This window comes from Protopterus annectens, chromosome 3.part0 (genome assembly GCF_019279795.1).
Source record: "Protopterus annectens isolate FY-2018-M chromosome 3.part0, PAN1.0, whole genome shotgun sequence".
NCBI classification, from domain to species: domain Eukaryota; kingdom Metazoa; phylum Chordata; order Ceratodontiformes; family Protopteridae; genus Protopterus; species Protopterus annectens.
In genome coordinates this window covers 1,907,869,751-1,907,891,343 of record NC_056731.1, presented here as the reverse complement: position 1 = coordinate 1,907,891,343, position 21,593 = coordinate 1,907,869,751, and the positions used below count along the sequence as shown (strand labels likewise).

Below are 21,593 nucleotides of genomic sequence, written 5' to 3'. Positions count from 1 at the left end.
AGACATTACTCTAACAACTCAATTTGCTGTTACCCACCACACTAGCTAAACATGAAGACAGGACTACATCTTGCACAAACATGAAGACAGGACTAAATGATGTTAGGACTAAATATTGCACAAACATGAAGACAGGACTAAATTATGTTGCTCACTGACTGCATCTAGTACTTATTTGCAACATTAAAAACAAACTCATAACTATGTGAATTATTTTCCTATGCCTAATACATTTGCCCATGGATTCACATTATTGTGTAAACAATTTAACAGTACCCTCCACACCACCCAGTTCTACAAATAACATACAATTTCACCAGTGTCTTTTCTGGGGAATGGGAGGTCATGATCCCGTCTCATTTCTGTGATTTGTTTACTTGAGGGATGAACGACTTAACATAATCAGTAGAACGACTTAACATAATCAGTAGCACCAAAAACAAGCGTTCCCAAAAAAACAAGCACTAATCTTAAGTGGAGACAGCACTCTAGAAGGTTGTGCAATCTGGTTTACAACTTGGCGTAGAGTCCCAGACATCATAGCTACACTTCATTGCATCCTTATTTCTAAAGTTCCTGGACAAGTTAAGCTCCTCTCCGGAAGGATACTATGCCAGCCACATCCCTCTTATAAAGATACTATGTCAGATCTACCGTCCAACTTCCCATAAACGTAAAACAGTAAAACACTGAGAAACGGAATCATATTCACCGACTCACACTTTCCAAACAAAAAAAAACGATATATTACACTCATATATGGCTCTACTATCCTACTCCTCTGTTTCAAGAGGATTTTTTTTGTCACACCACAGTGTTCCTCCCACTTACAGAATGTTCTTTCTCTCCAGCTATACCCCTGGCAGTTACTTCGCGTTTCCTACATCCTTTACAAAAAAAAAAAAAATGTCTCAACTCACTTGGTTCAATTCTTTGCAGTCTTTCTCATACCCTACTGCATTTGGCACAGATAAACGATAACCTGCACAGTATAGGGTTACCACCTGTCCCACTTTGCTAGGGACAGTCCCTCTTTGGGCAGTTGTGTCCTGCAAAAAAATTGTAAAAATGGCCAATGTCCTGAGATTTTGAGGCAAAATTATTTCCAATTTTTAAGTAATAGTTACATAAAACAATTATTCTGTAATTGAAACACCTAAATGTTATCAGAAACAGAATAAGCAACTAAAATGCTACAATAATAGGCTTTTATTTAGGCAAAAAAGTGAAGCTCTGTCCTTTGTACTGGCCGTGGGTATGTTTTGGCCTGCAAAATCTGATGTTTGTACCACAACTGTCACACTTTGGGCATTTGAAAAGGTGGCAACCCTAGCACAGTATCAACAACAACTCTTCAAGTTATTACTCAGTAATCACCCCCATCTGAAGGTCCACTCACTTTCAGTCAAGATCGTTTTTCTTCACAACAAGAAAGTTAGACTTTCGATCCCTCTTCAATTAATCCACTCCTCTATATTAAAAAAAAAAACATACATAATCCTTCATTCCAGAAGCAGCCCCACCATTCAACGACTTGGCGTTCTCATAAACAGCTGATAGCTTAGGCAACTACTTTCCCTCGGTCGTAAAATCGCAAATCACGGCAGTGTTGGCATCAAAATCTCGAGCATGCGCATAGAATGCTTACTTACACTTTAGTGAAAGGTAAATCATAAGAATGGTTGACTTTAGATTATGTTATAGTTGGGTGTTCTGATATAGGGATGTATGGTGTTTCTTGGTAGTAATAAGTAGTAGTGTAATTATGAGAAACTGGAAAATCCTAGCCCTTTTTTGATAGTGTAGTTTTTATATTAGTCTCTTGACATTAACAGTTTGGGTGTTTTCGCCGTTTTGAACAGTTAGTGCACTAGTCCCCGTTGACAATAACGTGTTTGATTTTTTTGTTTGGTGCGGTGAATAGCCTGTTTATGGTAGTAAAAAGGCATGAATCGTGTCTGTCCTTATTAGGATTTAGTTGTTTGGGTAACAGAAAATGACAGGTGTTGCGTGTTGGCAGCAGGGTGGCATTTGGGTAGCGCCCCCCCGCGCACCATAGTTGCGTGGTAGTTGGAAAATACAGGGGGAAGCTGCGAATGGTTATTTTGAAAGCGTTTGGTATAGTAAACGGCAGTATTTATCTGATCTAGTTTATTCGCCCCCACCACCGTGTGACGATGACGTACAGTTGTTACATACTATTTTGTATGTAGTATAATGTCGTTTTTCTCTTTTATATATTATAAAATATATATATTGCCAAGAGTGCCTTTTCTCAGCACCTGCAACCTAAACGTTGCCCCATTAAGTACTTCCTGTGAGATTAGCTGAATATGCTGATACATTTTTTACTTGACTGCTTCGATGACCGTCCCAGTCTTTTTTACTTCGTCGTCTGCATACCAAGTTGCCATTCAATTATACAGATAAAAAATTTTCTTCAAAACACAAAATATTTGGTAAGTTATAACTAGTTTGTTCCTGCTACTGCAGGTGCAATCTGAGTATCCTTGTTCCCCACATGGGTCGTTTTTTGATTTGCCTTACTGTTGTATAAATATATCTCAGACCTCTCAACCAGTTGGGGACAAATTGCAACATAATTAGGGACAAGTCGAGGAAAAAGCAGGGACACTTTTAAAATATTAGTGCTAGTAACTTGAAACATTGACAGAACCAGAGCATATGAATTAATACACATTTTTCTGAAGTAAAAGTAGTTTATAACTCTTAATTATTGTCATTGTTCATTAAGTGTAATTCACCACCTCTCCTCCAAAAGTCACTCGTTTTAGGAGGGATTAAGAGGGACAGAGTTAAAATTTGAGTCAAAATCAGGGACAGTTGAGAGGTATGAGTTTTGTTTGTTTTCAGTTCTATGCTAATTACAGTTATCTTTTCCATCCCGTATGCAAGATTTGTGTTTTGTGATGGGCATTATTTCTTCCCAGAAGAACATAAAATAGGTACACATGGGCTGGTGTCCTACCCAGGTTATTAAGTGTGTGTGTGTGTATATTATAAAACAAATATGTATTTTCTTATTTATGTGTTGAGCAGGTAAGCACACTGAACAAATTGTCCTTTTTGAAGGATGACCCAGGAGCAATGTCTGGTAAAGTGACTTGCTGAATCCAAGGCATCCACTGTATTCAACAAAAAATAAGTATATTCTAAGCTTTCATTGCACTTTTTTTAACTGAATTTTGACCAGTTGCTGCTTCATTTTTTTTTTTGCTGTTTCTTCTGCTGTGAACATTTTTTCTGCACTTTGAATTTCTAGTACTTCTGTATTTTATAGCATAGGCTAGATTCAGACTTGCGGATTCTAGGCTGTTTGAGCACTAAAACCAGACATCCTGCATTAAGAAGGCCCCCCCCGCATCTTTGTGGCAGAAGTGTGTAGCCCAGGACCCATCAGTGTTGAGGATCTTTGGAATAAGTCTCAGTTTTGGGCTTTCCCATTGGTTAGTTTGTGTTAAAACTTTTTATCTGTGCTTGTATTTAAGCACCGCACAACAGGGTTTAGTGCTCCACGTACAGACACAAATGCTTAGAAACATAATGTTTCCCATTATGTCAACTAGAGAACCCTTCTTGGCCTCACTGCCTATCTGTGCACAATGCAGTTGCACATTGCTGTTCAGTGAGCAACTCAGCTGTGTATTCTAAAGTGTTGACACAGTCTTCCACCTTTCGTCCTCTACAGAATAGCCACCGTTTAGTCTCACGAACAAACCCTAGTCCATCCTATCCCCCCTAGTTACTACACTATATACCTGCCATAATGGATGGACAGTTTCCCACTATTTCTCCAGCTAACCTGATTGACGTGGGCATCCTGAAGCAATGGAGCAAATGCCTCATGTATACTGACAACCACTTGCTCCTGAAGCAGACAAATACAGTATGTGAATGATGTAACTATACCATGAAATTAGAATCGGTCTTCTCACATAATAATAAACAAGATATACAACAGGTTGTCAGCACAAACAACTCCTCTGTCACACAAGATAAGGTAAAAACACAAATCCGCAAATGCAGAGGTACTCACTAAGAGCCTACCAAAAGACCAGAGACCTCCCAAGCGCAAACATACACATACTGGTACACGAACAGACTCCACCATTACATATAACACACATTTCTGTCTCAACAATTAAGCCCCTAAGGCAAAATACCTCAAAACCAAATGTTCTGGTCATAGGTGACTCAGTAGTGAGACACACAGATGGTTCTTCACCAGGTTGAACAAAGAGAAGGTCATGGTCATCTGTCTGTCAGGTACCAGGATCCATCATATCACGCATGCACTCAAGTCACTCGGCAACAATTACTGTTATGATACTGTCATAGTACATGTTAGTGTGAATGACTTGAGATGTACCTTTCTAGTCTGTATGAAGAGAAATATAACCGAACTCTCAGATTACGTGTCCCAGGCAGGAATGTCCCAAGCCCTAAGCAGCATTCGGTACATTTCCGTTATCGGGGCACACTTCAAATGAGTGCTTGGACTGCTGTATTTGCAGCTCTGTTGTTCTTTTTAAATAGAAATCCATTTATTTAATTTTCATAAACGTTTTGTTTCACTGTATTAAGATAAGCAGGGAAATGACGTCAATGAACCTTTATTTTTCATTGCTGACACTATGTGCATGCAGTAAGTTAAGTTTTGTTACACTTCTGATGCAGAAATGTATTGTACAAACATACACGTTTCTTGTTGCTGGTATTTTTTCGTGTGCTGGTGTAATTTCTTCACCCCTATTACCTCTGCAACATAATCGGATGCCCTTTAATTTGCCTTTTGTAACAGTTACCTCTCTCCTTCGTAGAACGGTGGTACACACCTGAAGTACAGATGTCAATATGTTGCTCTTCTTTAAGGCATGTAAGAGTTTTTTTTTTTTTCTTTTTCTTAACGTTCACTGACAATGCACATCCATACCGCTTAGCTTTCCACCTCCAAAATATGGAACAAATAGGAATATGAGCAACAGTAAGAAACAATGCCAAGTAGGAAGCCCAACTCACAGTTAGCAACTCTTTCGTCACAATTTAAAAAAGTACAGTTAGTTGGATGCGGTAATATGATTCAGTACTACTTTACAAGATTAAGGGGAAAAAAGAATTCAGAAATGCGTGACACAGTCTTTCAAAGTAAAACAGCCTGTAAATGACTTTGTATGACTGCAAAACCAGAACGTGGAGTTAAGAGGTATGCAAGCATTTTCTTGACATTCCCAAACAATAATAAGCAAAGCTACAAAAAGGTGCTTGCATGCCTCTTGTTATGAAACGTTGAACTGCAAAACCCCAAGACAGATGAAAAGATGGGAAATACTGCTCGGAACACAGAAGGGCAAAAATATTAACTTCCTACAGGTTATATAGCGGTCATGCAAACTGTTACCCCGATAACGGAAAAGTACCCAGCATTCTACCTTCACCTAGGGTGATGCCACAGTGCAGTCAAAAAATGATTGATTTCTATAATTGGCTTAGCTTCTGGTGTCATTTAAGGGGAATCCAGTGTCTGCTTGGGAAGATATGGTATGTATATTAATAGAAATCAAAACAAACCACAGCAGCAGTTTCCATTGTTGCTTGTATGTTTTCTTTTTAAGAATGTTTATTCACCACATAGTTACATAAGTTGTTCAATTACTTTCTTCCCTTAAACCTCACTCCTTCTCCTGAAAATTGTTCAGCATATTTTGTTCACACAAATTCCATTTATTTCTGTAAAGTTTGCTCATTGTCTTCTCTAACAATCCCCTTTACAACATTCAGTACTTCAACTACGGATGGTATAGCTTTTGTTTTCCATTTTCTAATAATTGCTTTTTGGTAGCGAACTGCATTAACCCTAGTAGGACCTTACTGTCTGAAAGCAGTTCAGATCCTTTACACAAGTTTTAAAGAATCATTTTTTTAGTTACAACCATTTCCCCCAATAGTTCTGTCAAAGTCTATAAGGGATTTTTTAAATCTTTCAGCTGGTTATAATCACAAAAGTATGATCCTAATTACCTCTTTCTTCCATATTACTTTTCCAGGATTTGATATCGGCCTGACAAAAAAAAAAATCCTCAGCAGTCTACTTTTTGGGTGTAAAAATGTATCTAAACACTTTTATATAAAAATTCTAAACCTTCTAGACTTTGTTGCATATTTGGGAGCCTTGCACATTTCTTAACATTCATCTGCTGTAAATTGCCTCTGTATTTTCTTTTCCCATTTTTTTCTGACTTCCTCTGATTGATTGATTCATATAATTATCATGCAATGTTGTAAGCACTCTGTTAATTATCCTTTTTAATAGTAACTTCCCTTCTAGTCTCAACTAAAAACTCTACTAGAGCTGATCTTTCTCTTAGCACTCCCCAGTCCCATTTTCTTTGCATGTACTGTGCTGTCTATCCTTGATAGGGAGTGAGTCTATAAACTACAATCAAAACTTTTGCTTTGGCTCATCCCATTCTCTTACCTTTTCTGGTTTGCTTCATCCCATTCTGTTACTTTTCTCTCACAAGTTATGTAATCTCAGTGCCTAGGTTCCTTTGCTAATTTTCTTCAAAAATTCCAGCCGCATCTTGCTTGTTTTTTGTACCTCGTTACTTCCAGACATCTCTGTTGGTAAAATCTTATTTCTCCAGTCCTGCACTGGCTTAATTCTTAGAATGCTTTCTGCTACTTTGTAGATATAATATTTTGTATGGTGGTTGTTTTTCTTATGGACTTGCATCCAAAATCCTAGTATCACTCTCTCGACCTCCCCCCTTAACATCATCATCCTTTTCCACTTTGATTTATAACATCTTACCTAAGGTCTATAAACCTTAACTGCATAGCTCTAAAGTAACCTGTCAAATCAGGTAACCCTAAACCATCTTATTCTAGGAGGAGAAACATCTTATCCCACTTAAGTCTTGCACATTTCCCCTCCCAAATAAATTAATTCGGCTCTCTACCAGTTATCATCCACAGCTTCTACCCATGGTTGATAAAAATGATTGACCTATGCATAAGACTAAGGGGATTAAAACTTGCTCTCTACTTGTATCTTACTCTCTTGTGTCCACAACAGTAAGCTTGATGTCCTTAGCTGTTGTAATAGAGTCCTTTTAAATCCATATGCCTGAATATTTCATCTTATGTCTCCATATATGTGGGTAGTAATAAACCATTTCATACATGAGTACATGTTTGATCACAGTAGCATTTATTTTATCTTATTTTTCAGTCATCAAAAGACTTGAAATTGTCTCAAAAGATTCCACAACACAACACCAAAATATCCCTTTTTGGGTTGGTCAAGTACAAAATTAAATAATCTGCAAATAAAGCTAATTTTTTTCTGAGTACCATGCCAGTTATATATCACTGTGTTTGTGAATCCCTTATTTTCTTTGCCAGTGACTTTAAACATAAAATAAATAACAGTGGAGAAAGAGAACACCCCTTCTTGGTTCCTCTGTTGATATATAGCATTTTGGAGAGGACCCATACCACCTTAATTCTTGCCTCCAACCTTTCCATCTATCGTCCTTATTAACCCTATTCTGTAGGGAGAGCAAATGCTACCATTACCCTATTCCAGTAACAGCTTCCTTTTTCAAATGCTTTCTGTGCAGCAAGATCCACCAACAATAGTGGCATTTTCTTACACCCTGCTTCCCACTGGCCTGTCATTCTATTAATGTTGTCAAATGTTTACCCCCCTCCACAAAACCTTATAAATGTGTGTCTTGCAGTTTTGGTAACACCTTTGCCATTGTCTTAACTAGTTTAGACGTATAGTTTATAATCAAGATTTAAATTTGAAATGGGTCGGCATCATACAGCCACCACAGCTTTCTTCCAAGATGCCCGTCTCCTCCTTAAAAATGCTGTTAAACAAAGCCTTCCAGATTTTTATCACCTTTTACTTCCAAATGTCTACACAAATACCGTCCCTTCCTGGAGACTTCCCTGTTTGTTTATTATAATCACCATTTTATGTAATCTCTTCTTGCCTTAGCTATTACATTTTGAACTTTACCTTCTTCTACGTTGGCATAATCAAGTCTTCCATCAGTATTTCCATTTGTGCCTTTTCTTGGTTTCTCCCTTTCTCTACTTTATATGCATTTTCATAAAATTTCTGAAATACCTGTAATAGCTTTATACAATTTCTGGTGATTTAATTATTTATTTTTGTCACAGGCTCCTCAAGTCTAGCAACAACTCTACTTTCTGTTTCCTAAGTTGTGCTAAAAGTATTTTGCACTCTGGAGTTGTCAAAAAATAGTTGCTTGACAGCAATCCTAAAATCATGCATAGTAACAAAATACTCCCTTATTTTTCCTGTATTACTCTACAGTTGCTCCTTTTCTTGTTCTGTCATATTCCCCTTTATCTGTAATACTTCAGCTTTGTGAATCTTACCAGAAAATTCCTGGTACTTCTTTCCCATAAAATTGTACGCACCTTACTTCAACTTTTGCTTTTAGATGCCATTTATGTTTTATCCCACTCACTGCAGTCCCTTCTGACAATAATTTCTGCCTTCCCTAATAATTATGAAATCAAATCCACTACTCATTCTTTAAGTTTCTCTTTCTAAAAGATAAGTTGGAAAGTGTCAGTGTCTAATTTTTACATCATTATCCTGCATCTTTATCTTAGTTTAATTTTTTGGTGTATGATCCAATACAATTATCGGTTGGCCTCAGTTTTCAGTTAAATACACATGCCCCTCTGAAATATAATTTCTATCCATTCTTGACCAGTTATTACATCTAGTGAAATATATAAAGTGAGTTCTTGCTACTGAATTCATACGAAATATTATTCTATACATCTTCTCAATTGCAAGTCAGGTTCCAGTCCCCACCCTTAAATATTCCCTTCGGAAAGCTGATTGTTTCTTCCAAAATTCTCTTAAGCAGATTTAGGTGAAATTTTAAGTACATGCCAATGTAATCCTAGTAGCGCCACAAATCTACAGTTATTGCCTTTTTTCCTGTTGTATAACTACTGGAGCACTTCTCATAATCATTATTATTGCTCTCCCTATCATTTGTTCCTGATACTCTGCTGAATACCTACACTGAAATCCTTTCTTTGTCAAATTCATAATGCTCGTGTCTTTCAAAATGTGTCTCCTGTAATATTATTTGCACCTACACCTCTTAATATGATCCAGGGCATAGTACTTTGTTGTCTATACTTAAAGCTATTTACTTTTCACATTAATACTAACAAGTAGACCTCGTAAAAATATTACTTCAAAATATTATGCATGTCAGTTCTTTTGAGCATATGTTTTCAGCTTGCAGTTGGCATGCTGATCTTGTATGTAATTGCTTCTTCTCATTTCCATTTGAATCTGTCGCACTTTTTCAGATATTTCACTTCAGTAACAAAAAAAAAAAACATTTTTAAAACTCCCATCCCTTGTAACTCACAGCAAATGCACAAAACCATATATACTTTCCAGAAAGGAAATTTATCCCTTCATATAGGAGCAGTCTCCCCATATTGATGGCTGTACCTTTATGCATTACCTATTCTAAAGTTTGGGTCAACCCTAATTAAGTACTTGTTAGAGTCTGTTTTCCCACTTACATAAATTGCTTTTCATTCTTATTTCTACTCCCCTCTCAGATGTGAAAATAACCTGCATGCTTTCAGTAAACTTTAACTTTTGACCTTAAGGAAAAAGTACATTGGCTACCCTTAAGTAAATAAACTAAATTGTGTACTGTTATATTTAATGTATTAAAGTGCAGAGGCTGCTGTGGAGGTAACTGTTAGTGTCTTCTTTCTTATGGTTTCAGATTTCATTTATTTTCACTGACCTAGTTCCCCTTTGAAAGTTAATTAAGTTTTAGCCTGCATGTTTCACTCAGAACACACTAGTTAGACCTTTTCTAGTTAATTCCTTGCACCTGCAGACACATTGGCTGCAACTAAAAATATTTTCTATTAAAAAGCTAGTAAAATTTCAAATGCAATAAAGAATCCTTGTAGATTTACTCAGAACGCTGTGGGTCAGACCTCTCATAATTAAATGTTTGCACCAGTTTGCTCCTTTCTTCAGCTAAAGGTAGGAGCTAGTGGAAACATAAACACTTACTAACTTTCCAAACACAAGAAATCATTACGTTTTTAAAGCTTTTCATAATTTTCTGTTGTTATTCAAATCTTTTTGCTTAAAAATCCCTTGTATGTTGCTTAAACTAATTAGTCTAGACATACTCTCAGTGGAAATTATCTTTCAGTTCTACATGTACAGTGGATATAAAAGTTTTACACACCCCTGTTAAAATGCCAGGTTTTTGTGATATAAAAAAATGAGATCACAATAAATAATTTCAAAACTTTGTCATATTGTGAGGGCATCTCTTGTCACGACCCTCTTCAAGTCACCCCAAAGATTTTCTCTTGGATTTAGGTCTGGGCTCTGGCTGGGCCATTCCAAAACTTTAATTTTCTTCTGGTGAAGCCATTCTTTTGTTGATTTGGATGTATGCTTGGGGTCATTGTCATGTTGAAAGGTACTGGTACTTGGAACAGTTCTTAATTCCCTCCACCTTGACTAAAGCTCCAGTTCCAGCTGAAGAAAAGCAACCCCAAAGCATGATACTGCCACCACCATGCTTCACTGTGGGAATGGTGGTGTTTTGGTGATACCAAATGTTGTTTTTGTGCCAAACGTACCTTTTGGAATTGTGGCTAAAAAGTTCAACCTTGGTCTGATGATCAGACCAAGGTTGAACTTTTTAGCCACAATTCCAAAAGGTACGTTTGGCACAAAAACAACATCAGACCATAACACATTTTCCCACATGCTTTTGGGAGACTTGATGTATTGTTTTGCAAATTTTACCCAGGCCTGGATGTTTTTCTGTGTAAGAAAAGGCTTCTGTCTTGCAACCCTACCCAATAGTCCAGACATATGGAGAATATGGGAGATTGTTGTTGCATGTAGTACACAACCAATACTTGCCAGAAATTCCTGCAGCTCCTTCAGTGTTGCTGTAGGTCTCTTGGCAGCCTCCCTGACAAGTTTTCATCTTGTCTTTACATCAATTTTGGGGGGACGTCCAGTTCTTTGTAACGTCATTGTTGTCCCATATTTTCTCCACTTTTTGATGACTGTCTTCACTGTGTTCCATGGTATATCCAGTGCTGTGGATTTTTTTTGTACCCTTCTCCTGACTGATACCCTTAACAATAAGATCCCTTTGATATTTTGTAAGCTGTGTGTGAACCGTGGCTTTTGCTGTAGCAGGCAACTGAATAAATGTCAGGAAATTCCTACTAGGACAGCTGAACTTTACTTGGGGTTAATCAGAATCTCTTTAGTTGATGGTAGAGGTGTACCCAAGAAGACTGAATGCTGTAATTAAATCAAAAGGAGCTTCAACAAAGTATTAGTTTAAGGGTGTGCACACAACAAAGTATCACTTTAATGGTGTCCACACTTATGCAACCAGCATATTGTACATTTTTTTTATATTTTTTCCCCCTAACAGATTTGTTTGTTTTCCAGTTGAATTGTACAAGTTATAGGTCACATTAAAGGTGGGAAAAGTTTTGAAATGATTTATTGTGGTCTCATTTTCTTATATCACAAAAACCTGGCATTTTAATAGGGATGTGTAAACTTTTTATATCCACTGTAATATAACCATTACACTATTATATTCTCCCAGCAGCCCAAGATCACATCATATAAATTTTAACCTAATTCTTTCCAGTAACTGATAAAACTCTACCTACATCACATTTAAAATACATATTATTGCATGCTATAGAGAACTGCTTTACGTTGTAATAGGTAATTTTTTAATTTTTATTTGCAGTTTGTTGACCGGGAAACTCCATTGTGCCAGAATGAGCCCTTTTTCACTGGAGGCCTGGGGAAAAAAGCTCCAAGTACATATATACAGAAAAGATAGCAGAATAAATCACATCAGCTAATAGCAGCATAGATTACATCAAGCTCCAAGAAACGTGTATACAAAAATGATAGCAGCATAAATCACATAAGGTTAATACAGGGTAATTATGAAAATAACAAATCAGCAGAAGTTATTGGAAACAGAAATTTCTATCAGCATAAATCACATCAACAAATAGTATGTGTCATGTTAGGGTTACTACAGGGTCATTATGAAAATAACAGTCAGTAGAAGCCATTAAAAACATACAGAAGTAATAGCATCATAGATCTGTAGGAGTTAATTGCAGACCTACATATATAATCGCACCATAGATCAGAACAATATTAATACAGGATAAATGTGAAGATAGGAATCAGCAGATGTTATCGCAGACAATTAGAAAATAACAGGACTTTGTGGCATGTCCTAACAGGACTGTGTGGCATCTCAAGTTTGTAGGTTTATTGGTTTACTGTGTGGGAGATAGCCTATAGTGTTGGCATGTTACTATGGCAATGCAAGTATGGTATAAGAGTTAGGAGAGGTGGGAGCAGGAGCGCTGTTGGCATGTTACTATGGCAATGCAAGTATGGTATAAGAGTTAGGAGAGGTGGGAGCAGGAGTGCTCCTATTTAGAAGAGAGAGAAGAGTGGAGTAAGGTCTTAAAAGTTGAGAGGTTCTGAGCAGTTCAAATATGAGGAGGAAGAGAGTCCCATTTCCGTACAAGGGAAAAAGATAGGAGAGATTGGCCTGGAGTGCACAATGGCTTGTACACTTCAAGTAGGTTCTGATGTTAGATCTGAGGGATCGGTCAGGAAGGTGCATGGTAAGGGTAGAAGAGAGAGAGATGGGCATTGAGAAGGTTTGAAGTTGAGTTTATGGATAGTGGAGAGTTGAGTGCAAGAGAGGAAGTTGGGAAGCTCTAGCCAGTTTAGGGATTGTAAGGAGTAACAGTGGTGAGAGGAAGATTTGGCACTTGTAGCAAAGTCTGAGATTTTATTGTAGCAGGATGACAGTTTAGATTTGAGAGTGGCTTGTAGATTGGTGATGATAGGAGCACCATACAATAGTGAGGGAAGGAGGTAAGTAGTAGAGAGGGTAAGTTTTGTAGAGGAAGTTAGATAGCGATTATGTTGGTAGAGCATGCAGAGTTTCTAATGAGTTTTCTTAATGTTAGTCGGAAGGTGAATGCCAAACTTTAGTTGTTTGTCAATAAGGACTCCTAGAAGCTTGGTGCAGGGGACTGTTTTCTGTCTTAAGTCTTATTAAGGCTTATTATTGAGGAGGATTTTTTGTCTATTTGGTGTTTTTAGTTGGGGTGAATAGCATGATTTTGGTTTTGAATGCATTGAGAGCTAGGTGATTATTTAGCATCCAATCCTCGGTGCTGTTAAAGACAGCTTGAGTTTCTTGTAAGAGTGTGGGTAGAGATTTGGAAGAGCAAATGATAGTAGTAGAGTCGTCAGCGCATTGGATGAGTTTAGCATTTGGGATGCAAAGATGGAAGTAATTTATGAAGATATTGAAGAGTAAAGGGCAATTTGCACAATTGCATTTAATATGCAAATGTTAATGAGAACAAAATCATTTTACTTACATTTATTTCTTCAGTTCCTTCAGTGTCTTTCAAAATATTAGTGACATTAACTAAGATTTATGCTGTAGAATCCTCCTACCTGTTTAACACAGTAAGTAAACTTAGTCATTTTCAACCAGTTCTTGCAAAACCACTTTTCATATGGTTAAACCACATCTAATAAGAATAGTGCTTTGTACTTCTCCCATTTATAACAATGCGGTGGTGGTGCTGCGGTAGCATTGTCGCCTCACAGTAAGACGTTGTCCTGTTTGATTCTCAGTTAGAGCGTCTTCTGTGTGGAGACATGCGTGAATGGGCGTACCTTCGTTGAAGGTTGTGCGTCAGGGCCGGCAACTCGGCACATAAAAATCTACTGCCAATCATTAGCGGACCGGAGTTCCACTGTGGCAACCCCTAACTGGGAAAAGCCGAAAGACACAACAACGTCTCCCATTTATTCACTAATTTTACATTGTTGTATGTCATTCAAGCATCTTCCTTTGGAATGATGGAAAAGGTTTCATTGACAAAGGCTATGTTAGCTTTGCTGTTATCAGAAGAATAGGAATCAGATTCCGCTTCAGCTTGCAGTTACATTCTTTGAGTAAACATTTTTTGTTAGCCTTTTCTCCATCCAAAATTGATTCCTAGGAAGTATATTCTGAAGACACCAAATAAACAACCACGTGTAAGGCAAAGACACACACAGAATGAAAAAATTAAAAGTAGCAATTAACTGTACAGTGGAACAAAACTGCAGGAACATTTAATAAACTGCAGACCTTATAAAACTTAATTTTTTATTTTAACTCAAACCACAAGCATTTGCTTTTGGACAAAATATGAGTGGATACCTGAAGAAGGATTTTTATTCTGTCTGAAAGCTGTTTGAGTTAAATAAAAGTCTACATTTTATTCCAAAGGGAGCTGTATGTAGTGATCAGAATCTCACAGCTGCTTCTTGACATTGTTTGATACTGGGATAAATGCTCTTCTGCTTGATGTGTAGTGAATAATTATTTTCCACAAACACTCTGATGTTCCCAATTTTCAGTACATGTGCCTTCTTGTACAGTTTTGTCAGGAGCAGATTTTTTTCTGCTAGTATGATTGCATATTTACTAATATAGGTTTGGCTTGTTTCTCATACCCAGATTTGGGACGTGCACATGATTAATTAACAAGTCGTACTGTGGAGCACCAGTCCATTTGCTTGTTCGTACATCATAAAAATCATGCATCTATTTCTTCATTTTCTCTGGTATAGCAGAAAAATCTCAGGTGTTCTCAGTACATTTTGTTTTCTAACTGTACTATATATGTTTTTGAAACAGTTCTTGAGAGGCCTTGTGTTCATCCAGTTTTTTCCTTCATTTTGCACACTCTGATCCTTGCACTTTTACAAACTCACCCATATAGCTATTTAAAGCTTCTTAGGATTTTTCCAGCTTTTTGCCATTTAGACTTTATTCCTGTCGTGTCTCACTTACTTTAAATACATCTGAGTACAATTTATTTATTTATTTTTGTCAATAAATTACTGGAAGCCATCTCTTCTACTAAAGCTGAAACTTGAACTGATGTTTGCTGATTACCTTCAAGGTTGTTGGGGTCAGAGCTCTTTTTCTCTTTTCTGGTTAATTTTCTCGTACTTTCCCCAAATTACTTTTTTACTGATATCCAGGCAGTGTAGTTACCAGCCATTGACTGACTGACTGACATTTCATTTCTTATTTTAAGCTGTTTATCTGCTCTCACACTGGGAGAGCTCTAATCAACCTGCTGCTCAGTGTGCAGCCATCTTGGAAGTCCTTGGAAATGCTACTTGTTAATCAGTTTGAATGGCTAATAATGGCACGTCTAAATATTAGACAGTGTAAATGCTAGATCACAAGAACTAGAAACAGCTGTAGATCTTGTTATTAATTGATTTGCTTATGGCTTAGGGTCTGTATACTGAAGGGCACAGTAATATGGCAAGGTTATTGCATTAGAAACTGAGCAAATATTACTATATACTGCTAAGTAAGAAGCACTGGATACACAAGCCTCAATGAAATAGTGAAAATGAAGAAGTTATAATTACATGGGAGCATCCGGTACCAACACTTGAGCAAGAAAAATGATTGTATACGTGAAAGAAGGAAATAGCCTTAGTCATTAATGAAATAGCCACACTTAGTAATTGTAGCTAATAACTGTAGTGCTGAGTGCAATGAGAAGCTACTTTTTTTAACTTCTCCAAGTGTTTAGGCTTTTTAAGTGCTGTGACAGGAATGACTCCCTATACCAAAGTCAAGACAAAGTTAAAGTTCATGAAATTTGTTTCACCTCCATCTTTAATATCCAAATTCCAAAAGAAACTTGCACCCAGAGTCATCGTCTTCTTCTTTCGGCTGCTCCCGTCAGGGGTCGCCACAGCAGATCAACTGTTTCCATGTCTTCTTGTCCTCTGCATCTTGCTCTGTCACACCAACCACCTGCATGTCCTCTCTCACTACATCCATAAACCTTCTCTTAGGCCTTCCTTTTTTACTGTTACCTGGCAGCTTCATCCTTAGCATCTTTTTCCCAATATACTCTGCATCCCTCCTCAGCACATGTCCAAACCAACGTAATCTTGCCTCTCTGGCTTTGTCTCCAAACCTTCCAACCTGGGCTGACCCTCTAATATACTTATTCCTAATCCTGTCCATCCTCGTCACACCCTGTGCAAATCTTAACACCTTCAACTCTGCCACATCAAGCTCTGACTCCTGCCTTTTTGTTAATGCCACTGTCTCCAACCCATATAACATAGCTGGTCTCACTACCCTCTTGTAGACCTTTCCTTTCACTCTTACTGGTACTCGTCTGTCACAAATCACTCGTGAAACTCTTCTCCACCCACTCCATCCTGCCTGTACTCTCTTCTTCACCTCTCTTCCACACTCACCATTACTCTGAACTATTGATCCCAAGTATTTAAACTCATCCACCTTCGCCACCTCTACTCCCTGCATCCTCACCATTCCTCTATCCTCCCTCTCATTCACACGCATATATTCTGTCTTAGTCCTGCTGACCTTCATTCCTCTTCTCTTTAGAGCATATCTCTACCTCTCCAGGGTCTCCTCTATCTGTTCCCTGCTCTCACTACAGATCACAATGTCATCTGCAAACATCATAGTCCATGGGGACTCCTGTCTGATCTCGTCTGTCAACCTGTCTATCACCATTACAAATAAGAAAGGGCTCAGAGCTGAACCTTGATGTAATCCCACCTCCACCTTAAACGCATCCGTCACTCCCACCGCAGACCTCACCGCTGTCACGCTACCCTTGTACATATCCTGTACCACTCTTACATACTTCTCTGACACTCCCAAGTTCCTCATACAGTACCACAACTCCTCTCTAGGCACCCTGTCATATGCTTTCTCTAAATCCACAAAGACACAATGCAACTCCTTCTGACATTCTCTGTACTTCTCCATCAACACTCTCAAAGCATACATCGCATCTGTAGTGCTCTTTCCTGGCATGAAACCATACTGCTGATCACTAACCATCACCTCCCTTCTTAACCTAGCTTCCACTACTCTTTCCCATAACTTCATGCTGTGACTGATTAAACCATCACCTCCCTTCTTAACCTAGCTTCCACTACTCTTTCCCATAACTTCATGCTGTGACTGATTAATTTAATCCCTCTGTAGTTGCTACAGCTCTGCACATCACCCTTATTCATAAAAATCGGTACCAAAACACTTTTTCTCCATTCCTCAGGCATCCTCTCACTTTCCAAGATTTCATTAAACAATCTAGTTAAAAACTCCACTGCCATTTCACCTAAACACCTCCATGCTTCCACAGGTATGTCATCTGGACCAACAGCCTTTTCATTCTTCATCCTCTTCATAGCTACCCTTACTTCCTACTTGCTAATCCACTGCACTTCATGATTCACTATCCTCACATCATCCAACCTTCTATCCCTGTCGTTCTCTTCATTTATCAGACCCTCAAAGTACTCTTTCCATCTGCTCAATACACTCTCCTCGCTTGTGAGTATGTTTCCCTCATTATCCTTTATCACCCTTACCTGCTGCACATCTTTACTAGCTCGGTCCCACTGTCTAGCCAATCGGTACAGGTCCTTTTCTTCCTCCTGTGTCCAACCTTTTATACAACTCGTCATACACCTTATCCTTAGCCTTTGCCACCTCTCTCTTTACCATGCACTTCATCTCCTTATACTCTTGTCTACTTTCTTCATCTCTCTGGCAATCCCACTTCTTCGCCAACCTCTTTCTCTGTATACTCTCCTGTACTTCTTCATTCCACCACCAGGTCTCCTTGTCCTCCTTCCTCTTTCCAGAGGTCACACCAAGCACCTTTCTAGCCATCTTTCTTACTAGCTCTGCTGTAGTTACCCAGCTGTTTGGTAACTCTTCACTGCCACCCAGTGCCTATCTTAACTCTTCCGTGAACATCACCTCACAATTACCATTTTTCAATTTCCACCATTTGATCCTTGGTGCTGACCTCACACTCATCCTCCTCTTCTTGATCACCAATGTCATCCTACAAACCACCATCCTATGCTACACTTTCCCCTGCCACCACTTTACAGTCTCCAATATCCTTCAGACTGGCCCTTGTACATAAGATATAATCCACCTGTGTGCATCTTCCTCCACTCTTGCATGTCACCCTGTGCTCCTCCCTCTTGTTAAAATACGTATTCAACACAGCCATGTCCATCCTTTTCGCAAAATCCACTGCCATCTGACCTTCTGCATTCCTTTGCTTAACACCATACCTACCCATTACTTCCTCATCCCTCTGTTCCCTTCGCCAACATGCCCATTGAAATCTGCTCCAATCACCAGTCTCTCACCCTTGGGTACAGTCATCACCACTTCATCCAACTCACTCCAAAATTTTTCTTTCTCATTCATCGCACACCCAGAGTAACATGCTGAAGAAGGTCTTCAGTGAGCTGCAAGGTACAGGTGATTCCAAAATATCAATAATTACAATGTGCATTGTAATGAGGATGGTAATTGTCAAAGACAGAGTAAACTTTATTGTCATTTAGGACTACACAAGTGCAGCCTAAATGAAATTCCAAGTGTCAACTCACCAGAGAGTACATAGGAAGCAAGGACAACAAGAACACCAGTATAACATTTCAGTTAAAAAAAGATATTCAATACGAAAGCCACAGAAGGATAAATAAGTCAGTGCTAACAGCAAAAACGTGCAAGCCCCCCACCCCCCACCCGATAGTCATAAGAAGGATACTGTACATACCAGCATGACAAAGTAGGATTGCACATGTTAAGCTTGTTCTCCTTTGTTCATCTGCATCAAACAGCAGGCAATTGCACGTGAATAAGAAAATATATTTCTACATCAAAGGATAAAAAAAAGATATTGCACACTTTTCAGCTGAGCTATGTTTTGTGAATGATTACTGACTGAATAATTGGTGGCTGGTAGCAGAGTTTATAAGTCTCAACACGGTTGGGTAGAAGCTGTTTAAGTATCTGGTGGTCCTGCAGCGGATACTCTGATATCTCTTGCCCAAAGACAGTTTGTGTAAACCAGCCGTGTGCAGGGAGAGAGGGGCCACAAATTATTTTGGATGCACAATTAATGCTTCTTGCTGTGATGAGATCCTGGATTGATGGTAAGTTGGTGCCCATGATTTTTTGGCAACTTGCACCAGTCTCTTTAGCTTCTTTCTTTCTGCTGTTGTACTGTTCCCAAACCAAACTGTGAAGCTACTAGTGAGAATGCTCTCAACTGTGCTCCTCTGTCGAATGTGGAGAGAACAGTAGGTGAGAGCTTTGCTTTTTTGAGACATCTGAAAAAGTGGAGACATTGATGTGTTTTTTGACCAACTGTTCAGTGTTCACAGTCCAAGAGATCCTCCGAAATGTGCACCCCTAAAAATCTTGTAGATTTGACCCTTTCCATTTCTTCACCATTTATCATGTGAAGTGAGTGTGGTGTTCACCTTTTCCTGAAGTCTATAATGATTTCTTTTGTTTTATTGATGTTCAGGTCAAGGTTGTTTAGCACACCTGTCAATAAATGAGTAGACCTCGTCCGTGTAAGCTCTTTCATCCTCCCCTTTGAGGCCCAGAACCATAGTATAATTTGCAAACTTAATGATGTGAATGGTGTTGTAGTTTGCAGAACAGTCCTGGGTGAGGATGGTGAAAAACAGAGGGCTTAGCACACAACCCTGAGGAACATCAGTGTTGAGTATTATGCATCCTGAAGTGTTGCCCACACATTTTCTGTGGTCTGTTTGTCAAGGAGTTGAGGTTCCAGTTGTACATGAGCTTGCTATCTCCGAGATGTACAAGCTTGTCAATAAGCTATATTGGAACCATTGAATGCCGAGCTAAAGTCAATAAATAGCCTGTTTCTTCCCTCCAACTAGCCTTTTAAAGCATTTCATGATATTTGAAGTTAGAGCAACTGGTCTGTAATCATTAAAGCAGACTGGATTAGCTTTTTGGGGAGAGGGACAGTATTGATCACCTTGAAGCAAGAGGGAACTTTACCAAGAATAAGGGAGGTGCTGAAAATATCCGTTAGAACAGAGTATAGTTGGTCTATACAGCCTTTAAGTACTTTGCCCAGTATTTTATCAGGACCAGCAGCCTTCCTGGGGTTCACCTTCTTAAGCTGAGATCTCACTTCATTGGATTTAAGGCTGAGCACCCCCTCCTCCTAGTTGATAGGTAGCCTTGTAGCAGCTATGTTGTTCTCTTCAGATCTGCCAAAGGAGTTCAACCTGTCCAAAAATTCTGTATTGTCTTCACACTGAGCTGACCTGGTTTTATAGTCAGTAATCTACTGTTTTCTTTGCCAGAGACTCTTGGTGTCCCTCATGTCTGCAAACTGACTTTGTAATTTCTTTCCATATTCTCTCTCTAATGTCCCTTTTTAGGTTTGCTCTAGCTTCGCTGAGACTGTCCTTGTCCTTGGCCCTGAATGCTGCATTTCTTACCTTCACTAGATCATAGATTTTGTTGTTGAGCCATGGCTTTTGGTTTGCTCTGATTATGATAATTTTGATGTCAGATATATTAACAACACACTTAATGATGTAAGCTATTACTACTTCTGTATAGTCATCTATGTTCACATGCTTATCTGACATAGCTGCCTCTTTGAAAATGTCTCAGTAGGTACTATCAAAGCAGTCTTGGAGACATTCCAATGCCCCCTCATGCCATACCCTGATCTGCTTAACTGTGGGCTTTTCTCTGATCAGAACCAGTTTGTAGGCTGATCAGAGCTTCCTACTTTAGGTTGTTGTATTGCTCTGTAGGCACCTTTGATGTTGGAATATGCCTTGTCCAGAATGTTTGCACCCCTTGTAGGAAAATCTACAAATTGATAGTGGGGTAGCATCTGTCTCAGATCTGCTTGATTAAAATCACTAACAACCATCTGTGCAAAGTCTTGAGTTTTTCCACTGAAGCTCACAGTTATAAAGATTGCTCAGGGCCTCAGTGGTGTTTGCACTGGGTGGAATGTATACCACTGTTACATATATTCTATTTAGCTCTCTGGGTACATAAAAGGGTCTGCATTTTAAGGGCAGGAACTCTAGATTATCAGAGCAATGTGACTGAACAATCTCACAGTTCTTTTACCATCTTTCATTTGCATAAATGCAGACTCCATGTCCCTTGTCTTTTCCACACAAAGCTTGACATCTCTCTGCAAGAAAGAGTGTGAGGCCTTCTAAGCTAACATCCAACAGCAACATATACAACCACATCTCAGTAATCATTAATAAATGGGTATTTCACACCTTATTTGTGCTATAGATTTCCAACCTCATGTAATCCATTTTACTGTCCAGTGAGCATGCATTTGCTAGCAGCATTGAAGGCAGAGTAGGCCTGTGAGGATTAGTTTTCAGCTTTGCAGCAATTCGAGACCTGCAGCCCCTTTTTTTTGGTTCTCTGACATCTTTTCCTCTTTTGTTTTGTCCTGAGTGTTCCAGAATCTAAATGCTTTCTGTAGGACATACGATTATAATAATAAAACCGGTGTGT

The 21,593-nt window shown here is 38.7% G+C and overlaps 1 protein-coding gene and 1 long non-coding RNA gene across 2 annotated transcripts in view; one reads left to right on the top strand and one right to left on the bottom strand.

Annotated features, from left to right (window-relative positions):
- Positions 1–1,550, bottom strand: part of WWP1 (WW domain containing E3 ubiquitin protein ligase 1) — a 2,386,594-nt gene extending 2,385,044 nt beyond the window's left edge. The window contains exon 1 of the mRNA XM_044065992.1: positions 1,400–1,550. The gene's annotated coding sequence lies outside the window, so the exon portion shown is untranslated. The remainder of the gene's footprint in view (positions 1–1,399) is intronic.
- A 51-nt stretch (positions 1,551–1,601) lies between these two features.
- The window catches only part of LOC122797174, a 154,669-nt gene continuing 134,677 nt past the window's right edge, over positions 1,602–21,593 (top strand). The window contains exon 1 of the long non-coding RNA XR_006364035.1: positions 1,602–1,665. This is a non-coding gene — a long non-coding RNA (uncharacterized LOC122797174). The remainder of the gene's footprint in view (positions 1,666–21,593) is intronic.